General features: G+C 34.8%; 1 long non-coding RNA gene across 1 annotated transcript in view; it reads right to left on the minus strand.

The window, feature by feature from the left end:
- Positions 1–6,644, minus strand: part of LOC116526381 — an 11,752-nt gene extending 5,108 nt beyond the window's left edge. The window contains exons 1-3 of the long non-coding RNA XR_004258122.1: positions 6,552–6,644; positions 3,610–3,773; positions 123–233 (exon numbers count right to left, since the gene is read on the minus strand). This is a non-coding gene — a long non-coding RNA (uncharacterized LOC116526381). The remainder of the gene's footprint in view (positions 1–122; positions 234–3,609; positions 3,774–6,551) is intronic.
- Between the last annotated feature and the right edge of the window lie 2,549 nt (positions 6,645–9,193).

Genomic DNA, 9,193 nt, shown 5'->3' on the forward strand with positions numbered 1-9,193 from the left:
GCGTATTTGAGAATTGTTATCTGATTCAATTCCTAATGTACCAACTACTGTGACAAGCATGGGAGTGCATCAAGGAAGACAAACACTAAATAATTCATTATCCATGTTAGAAAAGTGGAGACCTACCCATTTTTTGGAGAAGATAAGCCATGATAATATTTGAGTGTACACTCAAAGAGTGAATACACATTAGTGCATACATTAAGTAGCATATTTCAATTCTTTGAGGTTCCCTTGAAGAACAGCAATGAGTATTTGTATAACAACAGTAGTGAAAGTCACATTATTATACTTTTATATCAAAAGATATATATATAATATAGATATATTATAATTTTATATAGAAGATATAGAATAAGCCCCAAATCCCAAATAAATAATGTATACAAAAATAAATAAAGTTTTGGTAATTTGCTCCTCACTACATCCCTGAATAAAATGTATCCCAACTTGTTAAAACTTTAGCGCATGGCTAAATCTTACAGGTATTTTCAAATGAGTTAATAGCCTTTTCCCTGTTTCCTCCTTTGTTTCTCATTTTTTATATTCTTTGTTCTCTCTTTTCAGCACAAACAATCACACTAGTTACTAAACAGCATAGTCAGGATAAAGTGGCCCCTGAAATTATTCATTTTGCACTGAAGTATTGAGAACAGAATGAATACATTGTAAGCAGTTTACTCCCCAGAAGCCATCTGGTTGTAAGAGAAAAGGTGAAACATTAATTTCTCTATGAACTTTGTTTTAAAACCAAATTTTTATAAATTGTACAAGAGTGATCACTATAGTAAAAATACCCTTTCATTTGACTTAAATATCAAGTTTTGGTGATGAATCCTTATACACATATTATACTGATAGAACAAAGAAATAAGATTTCCAGGGCTCACAATAGCTACATTAATTTTCCATTAAAAGCTTCAGAATTTAGCTGATCTCATTTAGTAATAACCTAATTAGTGAAGGTAAGGAAATAACATGCATCAATGTACTATCTTTTTTATATAAATTATATAATGAAATTCATTTACAGCCATAAGAATACAGGTTATAAATGAATCTGATAATGTGTTAACACACTAGAAACCCAATTGAACCTGTAAGTACATATTTCTTCACTGAAATTGCTCAAAATCCGTTCATCAAATTGTTTCATCTAAATTTATTTCCCACTAGTAAGGAGAAAAGGGGGGCAAAGAAGAAAGATGAGAGAGGTAGGAATGAAGGAATTCCTGATGTTATAGTCCTGTGCCAAACTTTAAGCTTTTCAAATACCTAACAGAAAAGGAAAATCATTTGATATGTTGTCATACTAAACACAACGAATGATGGCTCTTGTCCACAGTTTCAGTTAAACGCTAAGAAATGTAATTCATGACCTTACTTTTTTTGTTTTTCAACAAGAGCTACAAAGAGCCATTTCAAAATGATTGTTCGCTTTAAAGCTTGGCATTGTTCCTCTTACCTGCCTTATTTGCATTTATGTTTTGGAATAAGAATTTTATGATACAAAATCCTCAATATGCTTCTGATGGTCTTTTGAATTTTCCCCAATAAATACTGACCTATCTCCGAAAAAAATAAAAGGGGGCCAGTTTATCAGGCCATATGCCACAATTATTTTCTCTTCTAAAAATTAATCTTTTTTTGTCATAAAGTCACAAGACTACTGCTTCTATATATTCTGAAATAACTTCTACTGCATACCTCCTTAAATATTTTACTTTCTGTAGGAGTAGAGAGCAGAAGAGAAGGAATAATAGAAGCACTGTGAAATTCTAAGTCAAATACAGTTGTTTTGTTGTTGTTTTGGTTGGTATGACGTTTAACAAGCTCAGGAAAACAGAAGAGCTCTCCTTCAAGAGAACATCCTATTAAGTAGCCACAGAGAACCTCTCCCCTGATGACCCCTCAAGAGAGAACAATTGTCTCTCTTGGCCAAGTGTCTGTATATAGGCCAAAGGGCCTATCTCAACTTTCAAATTGTTTGAAATATGCATTAATATTCATGTAAAATTTTCGTTTTACTTATTTAAATAAATACCAACTTATTTTCATTTATTAACTCCTGCCTGGGGGCTGTGCCTCATGCCTATAAATCCAGCACTTTGGGAGGCTGAGGTGGGTGAATCAACTGAGGTTAGGCATTCCAGACCACCCTGGGTAACATGATGAAACTCTGTCTCTACTAAAAGTACAAAAACTAGCTGGGCGTGGTAGCAGGTGCCTGTAATCTCAGCTACTCGGGAGGCTGAGGCAGGAGAATCACTTGAACCTAGGAAGTGGGGTTGCAGTGAGCTGAGATTGCACCATTGCACTCCAGCCCGGGTGACAAGAATGAAACCCTTTCTCAAATAAACAAACAAAATTCCTAAACCTTTTGGTAATATTGCAGCCCCACACCACCACATGCACCCAGAGGGATCCATAACCAAGTCAGAGATGCATAAACAAAGGTGACCTTCTCTATGAGACATACCAGCTTATAGAAAATTATTGAATGCACGCTATAATTGACCTTAAAAGGTTATATCATCAAACCACAGTTTCTAGGTAAGATTATATTTGGTATAAACGTAAAAATCTACTTTCTATTTGAAAATCTCCAGAATGGAGATAACATATCTGAGCATGTTTTAAATTATAGTACTCAAGAAAGTATTCAAATCTAAAAATTCCCTTTCTCAGTGAAAAGTCATCTATTCCTTTCTACCCTAGGTTTCAAGGAAGGACAGCTGTTAACTATCACTACATCATCGTTATCTTTTTTTTTTAATATTAGAAGCTCAAGAAAGTGACATTTTGTTAAGAAAAGCTGATTTTTATTCAGAACTGTGTAAGACCTGTGAAATGATAATAGCAGTAAAAATAACAATAGATTTTAAACAACATTACAATACCTCTGCAAGCTCAGGGGGACAGAGAAACTAAGGCATTGTCCCATCCAAGGTCATGAAGAATTAAAAAAAGAAAAAAATGAGTCAATAGGAAGCCAAGCCAGGACTTTCAGTCTCTTGTTTTTACTGCTTCAATAGTCTCGCCATCATTAAAGTTCTTTTTCATTCAGGTTAGACACAGCCCTATGGGATTCATTCCCCCTTGTGTGTGTTGCTTGGCTGAGCCATACATTTCTATTGGCCCTATTGATTAGGCATCTGCTTCCTCTGTGAGGATAGTTTGCTCTTGTGGAACTGTGTTTAGCAGCTGTTACAGTTCAGATGAGTGTTGACAGGATGAAAATTAAATTAACACCCAATAACATTTTAACACCTGGTCCAACAACTGCAATATCATTGAATTTCACCTTTTCAAAATTGCTTCGGGAGTTAATTCATCCTTACTTTGACTTTGACCTGAGGAGACATTCCTGTAATTTTGCCACAAAAGACTCTCTCCTGACTGTTCATTTATAATTTCCATGAACCTCCCTCTGATCCATGTTTAGTGACTGCATGACCAGTCTTTGGAAAATATACAGAAGAAATATCCTGTTGGAAGAGTTGACACCCTCTTGATTGCAGCTAAAGAATGAGCACAAAAACATTAACCGAAAAGGAATTGTGTTTCACTGTAGTATAAGCCAGACTGATGGGCAGCTAACCATCTTACCAGGGAAAATGAAGTAAAAAAGAATGCAGGTTTCACAGACTTGTGACTTCCTAAGCCTCGATGGCCTTATGAATAATGTTGGAAGGAGGATGTAAAGCATTGTCTTGAAGCCAGTGGACTCTGAAGTCAGTCTGCCTTTTTGAAAACTTCACCTTGGCTGCTCCCTAAGCATATGACATTGTGTAAAATACTTCAATCCTTAAGCCTCATTTTCCTCATAAAATGCAACTAACAATGGTGTCTATTAAGCAGAATTATTTTGATGATTATACAATCCATGTAAAATTCTTAAAGTGATAGTGCCTGACACAGCCTGACATATACTAAGTTGTAAGTAAGCCTAAGGTACCATATTATTTCACAGTCTTCCTGAACTGACAGGGAGCTTTGAGATCTTTTAATCTTGCCTTCTCTTTTACATTAAGCAAGTACAAGGGGGTTCAGCAATTTCTCAAGGATGTTTATTTTTGTAGTCAGAGCTGAGAAACAAAACCAGGTTTCCTCATCAGAACTTTTATTTTCTTTTTATAAGACTGCCAACTTCTATTATAATAGGCTATTTATTTAGAAAAGATTCTGTGTCCATGCTATGTAATTTATCCACTTAAGCTCCTTTTGTATTTCTCTTTCTCCTCTGGAAGATGGAAATGGTATTTGCTATTGGCCGGAGCTATTAAGAGGCATAGATAATAAAAATATCATGCTATCATTTGCTGTTTAGAATTCCTAACAGATGCTAGGTGCCCTGTCAAAGATAAATATAACACAGTACCTAACTTACAAGAAGGCAAGGAAAAAATGTTTTCACACTACCACATAAAAAATATAGTCTATTAACAATTGTTAGAAAATGATAATCCATTTTGTGGATTTTCTGGGATCAATATGTCTTTTCTTATTTTCATTGCCTTCGATTTTATTGCTAATTATTTGTACAGAAAGAGGACTAGTAGAAGGGAGAATTGCATCTTTTAATTTGGGTAGTGTTGCACATATTAACAATTATTTTGGCAAATGTTTTGTGTTTCTAGAGATTGATATTTTAAGCTGTAATGAGATTTTAGGATTAACTGAAAATTGTATTTATCTATTTTTCCCACCTGCATTTTCCCCAAACAAAAGTAATACAGACTCAAGAGTTCTTCTCTTTGTTTTATGATAGATTATCAACCCCCTGAAACTTTTTTTCTTTTCGTCCTAAATGAATGGTAGTGACAAAATAGGCACAATTTTCAAGATACAATTTGGCGGCGATAATTACTTTCACAAGTGATACTTTTAAAAAATAATTTTAATTATTTTAAATAAAATATCCCAATCCTTTATTATTAAACTTCAAAATTCAATGTAAGCATTTGTTTCTCTGAAAAATACATATTGTAAAATGAAGTATATTTTCATGGAAAAAAAGGCAGATGGGAGGGGTGTGTGAGGATTCTAACTAGTCTAACCTGCTAGTATAAGAAAAGCAGTTCTCCAGAAGTACAAATCAAATGGTGGGAAGTATTGAGTGTTTTCAAAATGTTATATAATTGTTTAATTGCCTCACTCTCCTAAATGGTTCCCTGTGTCCCCTCAGGCAAATAAAGCCTTCATTACCCTAACTGTAAAAGGGATCTAATCACCCTGGGGAGAATATGCATATGACTTGAAATATATAAGCATTAATGATATAATAATGTGCTCAGCAACAGGTATATCACTGATTCCATCTGTATTCCCCACATAAAGGTATATGTATACAGAGAAAGATATGCTTTTTACTAAACATAATAAGACCGACAACAGTTTTAAAATATTTCTAGCTATCTAAGCATGCATTTAAAACAGGAAGAAAAGTTATGATTCTCAGATTTTCATAGATATGATCATGTTTTTTATCAATCCTTTGCTGAACTAATTATTAAGCATCTAAAAGTACTCCTACTAAAACTAATGTATTCACACCATGATCAGGATTGATATTTTAGTGTTGAATGAAGAATAAGAAAAGATAATCTTCACAGACCTAAAATATGTTTGAGCATTTTTAAGAGCCTTGGCAGCAAGTGACACTTTGCTTTTGAATATTTTAATTATTCTTTACTACAGTAGGATATGGCCATCTAGGGAAAAAGTATTGTTTTCCCAGGAGAAAGAGAAGCAAAAAAAAAAAAAAAAAAAGAAAGAAATCAGGAAAACTTTTCATCTATGTCATTGTGAATATATAGACTAATCAAGTAATAATTTATAAAATCATAGAACTGGAAGAAATCTTAATATTCCATTCAGGCCACATTCATGCCTCCTGGAAGTAAGTAGAAAATAAGAAAAGAGGGAAAACCAACTATAGACTCTTGAATAAAAAACAGCAGCTTGGCCAAGCACAGTGGCTCACGCCTGTAATCCCAGCACTTTGAGAGGCCAAGGTGGTTGGATCACCTGAGGTAGGGAGTTTGAGAGCAGCCTGGCCAACACAGTAAAACCTTGTCTCTGCTAAAAATACAAAAATTAGCCGAGCGTGGGGGTGGACACCTGTAATTCCAGCTACTCAGGACGCTGAGGCAGGAGAATCACTTGAACCCAGGAAGTAGGGCTGCAGTGAGCCAAGGTCATGCCACTGCACTCCAGTCTGGGCGACAGGGTGAGACTCTGTCTCATACAAAGCAAAACAAAAAAAACCTAGCAGCTCATCAGCCTCTGATGCTATTTTAAAATATTCACGTTAATTTTGGCAACCAAAGCAGGTAGAGCTCCTTTTTTGCCACTCCATCAGACATAAAATTAACAGTAATAGTAAGAATAAATTAAGTAAAATACCACAGAATCCCACCCCAGAATACTGGTATCATCTGATAGGAACATTTTATTTTAAGATAAGATGGCCATGCCTATAAATTGTGGCATGTATTCCCCATAGCTACACAGATAGAAAAAACAGGATCCAAATGGAGGGGCATTACTTGCCATGCCAACATCTGTTCTACAACACCAATATAATAGTCAAGTTTGCTCTATTATTTGTTATTTACATTTAAGTGGTAGAAGAAACTAACAGTAATCTGAAAATTCTAGAATTTTTAGTGTATTTGCCAAAGGGAATCACAATCTCCCTCTAGGGCATTTCAGGTCTGGCACATAAGTCATTTATTTTGGTGTCTACCAGCCTGCTCTCCCAGCACCCTGACCTGCTACAGATGACTGCTAATAACTACATCCAAGTCAAAAAAATTTTGGAAGGGAAAGTTCAAATGTATAGAATTTGGTACCAGTATATATTAGCAGGAAAAATACATATGTAGATATCTGGTGGAAAATTTAAAACATATTCTTTATTACAGATATAAATAGCTAATGTACTATTTGACAAAACTTATAGTCATTATTGAAATTCTTTAGATCTGCTCTATGGGTATTCTATAAGATGGATAAGATTCATAATCTCTGTTTTAATATTGCTTTGCCAACACCTCAATAGGTTTTTTTTTTCTGATTTTCTGATTTTTCTGATTTTAATACAAACCACTATTAAGAAAAGAAACAAGTTAACAAATAAATATGTCTCTCATAGTAACTGGAATTCATTCTCTCTACCACAGATCACCAAGAAAGCAAAGTGTATTCCATCTGCATGAGAGTTTAGGCTAGGAGTACCAAGAATATAATATATGACCTAAGAACTCTGAGGTGAGAATGTCCTTAAAAACAGTCTTGACAGATACACATAATCAAGATGTCATGATGCTGCGGCATACCATACCCACATCCATCTGAAACAATGTGTAGAAGGAAAAAAAACAGAGAAAGACGGAGTCATTCTTTGTCTGACACGTTATTCATTGCATCATCACCAAATGTTAAGTAAATAAGAAAGCAGATTTTAACCAGGGGAGAACAAGTCCCTTATCTAGAGATTTTTATTTAAAGTTTTATTACAAACTGGGAAAAAGAAATATAATTATATTTGCCTTCAGAGAGGGATCAGGCTTAATACATTTATACAAATGTAGCCTTCCTAAGAAAATAGATATTTAAGTTTTGGTTCCTAGGAGTTCCTAAAACTGAGGATAAAGGGAAATTGCCTTTGGAACAAGTTATACACCCAGAATGAGCTTCAAGATGAACTAAGGGAATAGGAAGAAAAAAACAAATATAACTTATCACAGAAATTATATTAAGTTTACATAACTATAGCATTGTCATCTAATAAAAAAATTTTAGAATTGAAATGTGTTTGATTTATCTTAGTGACTATACTTTAAATATATAATTATTCAAAATATTTCTCATCTGAGCTATTAGTATTTTGTAGAAAGAATAAGTTTCCAAAATTTAAAAAACAATCCCATTCTTAATAAGCTCACAAATTATACTACAATTATTGCAAAAAGTTAATAAATAAATGTAGGCTAGTAACTTACTTTTACAGAAATAACAAATGTAAGCTCGGATACTCTCCATATAACAATAAAGACTATTCCATAATTGAAACTCAAATGCTTTTATTTACAAACACATGCAGTGAATGTTGATTAGGAACTTTGGGTGTATTTAAGCTGTGATGAGGGCTAACGCATTTAAGACTTGTCCTGGACAGGGCCAGGAGGTAGTATCAAAAATTCAATAGCACAATTCCATGGCTGCAACAAAGATGGAGTTTCATCATTCATGGAGAATGCTCATAGATTTAGCCATCATTGATATGTACCTAGATGTTGACTCTTTTCTTAAAGCTCTCTAAGTAGTCCATTTCTAACTTGTCTTCTACTACAATTTTATATCAGAATCTACATGACTTTATGTTTAAAAATTCTTAGCGAAATAACTTCACTTCTCTATATTTATTTAATTTCTCTCACTCCTGTTCTCAGGTGAGGTGATAATCCCATGTTCACCATCTTCAAAACAATTTATTTATTTTTTTGAAATGAAGTCTCACTATGACGCCTAGGCTGGAGTGCAGTAGCATGATCTTAGCTCACTGCAACCTCCACCTCCCAGGTTCAAGTGATTCTCCTGCCTCAGCCTCCTAAGTAGCTGGGGTTATAGTCACCAGTCACCGTGTCCGGCTAATTTTTCTATTTTTGGTAGAGATGGAGTTTCACCAATTATAATTTTTAAAGTATTCATTTAGGTAATCTGAAAAGCAGACAGCAAGATGGGAGTAGACTTTCAAGAGACTTTGAAGTTGGAAACAACAGCAAAGAATACAGGGGAGGAAGCAGGAGCAGGCAGAGAAATCCTTCAGACAGCAATGCAGATCTGATGTTTTTGACGAGAAAGAGAAAGAAGGAGAATTGGGCAGGTAGAGTCTAAGACTACAGTACAGCTCTAATAAAAGCTCAGCCAGAAAGCCAGGAGTTCCCAAACCAAATTTTCCTAGTAGAGAAGTCCAATGTCTTATGAGAATGGGCCACCATCAGTATTCTTACCATACTTGATCATTGGCTGGGGCATCCAGGGGTAGCATGGCTTCATAATAGCTGAATTATGGTGCTGGATCCAGAGGGGTGGTGGTGGTGGCTGGATGTTTCATTTTGCTTTCAACAGCAGAGCTCAATGGTGCATTTCTATGTCTGCCTTGGTAGTTTTGGACTCTTCTTGT

Source organism: Sapajus apella, unplaced genomic scaffold, assembly GCF_009761245.1.
Source record: "Sapajus apella isolate SASKATOON/1434 unplaced genomic scaffold, GSC_monkey_1.0 scaffold50, whole genome shotgun sequence".
NCBI classification, from domain to species: Eukaryota; Metazoa; Chordata; class Mammalia; order Primates; family Cebidae; genus Sapajus; species Sapajus apella.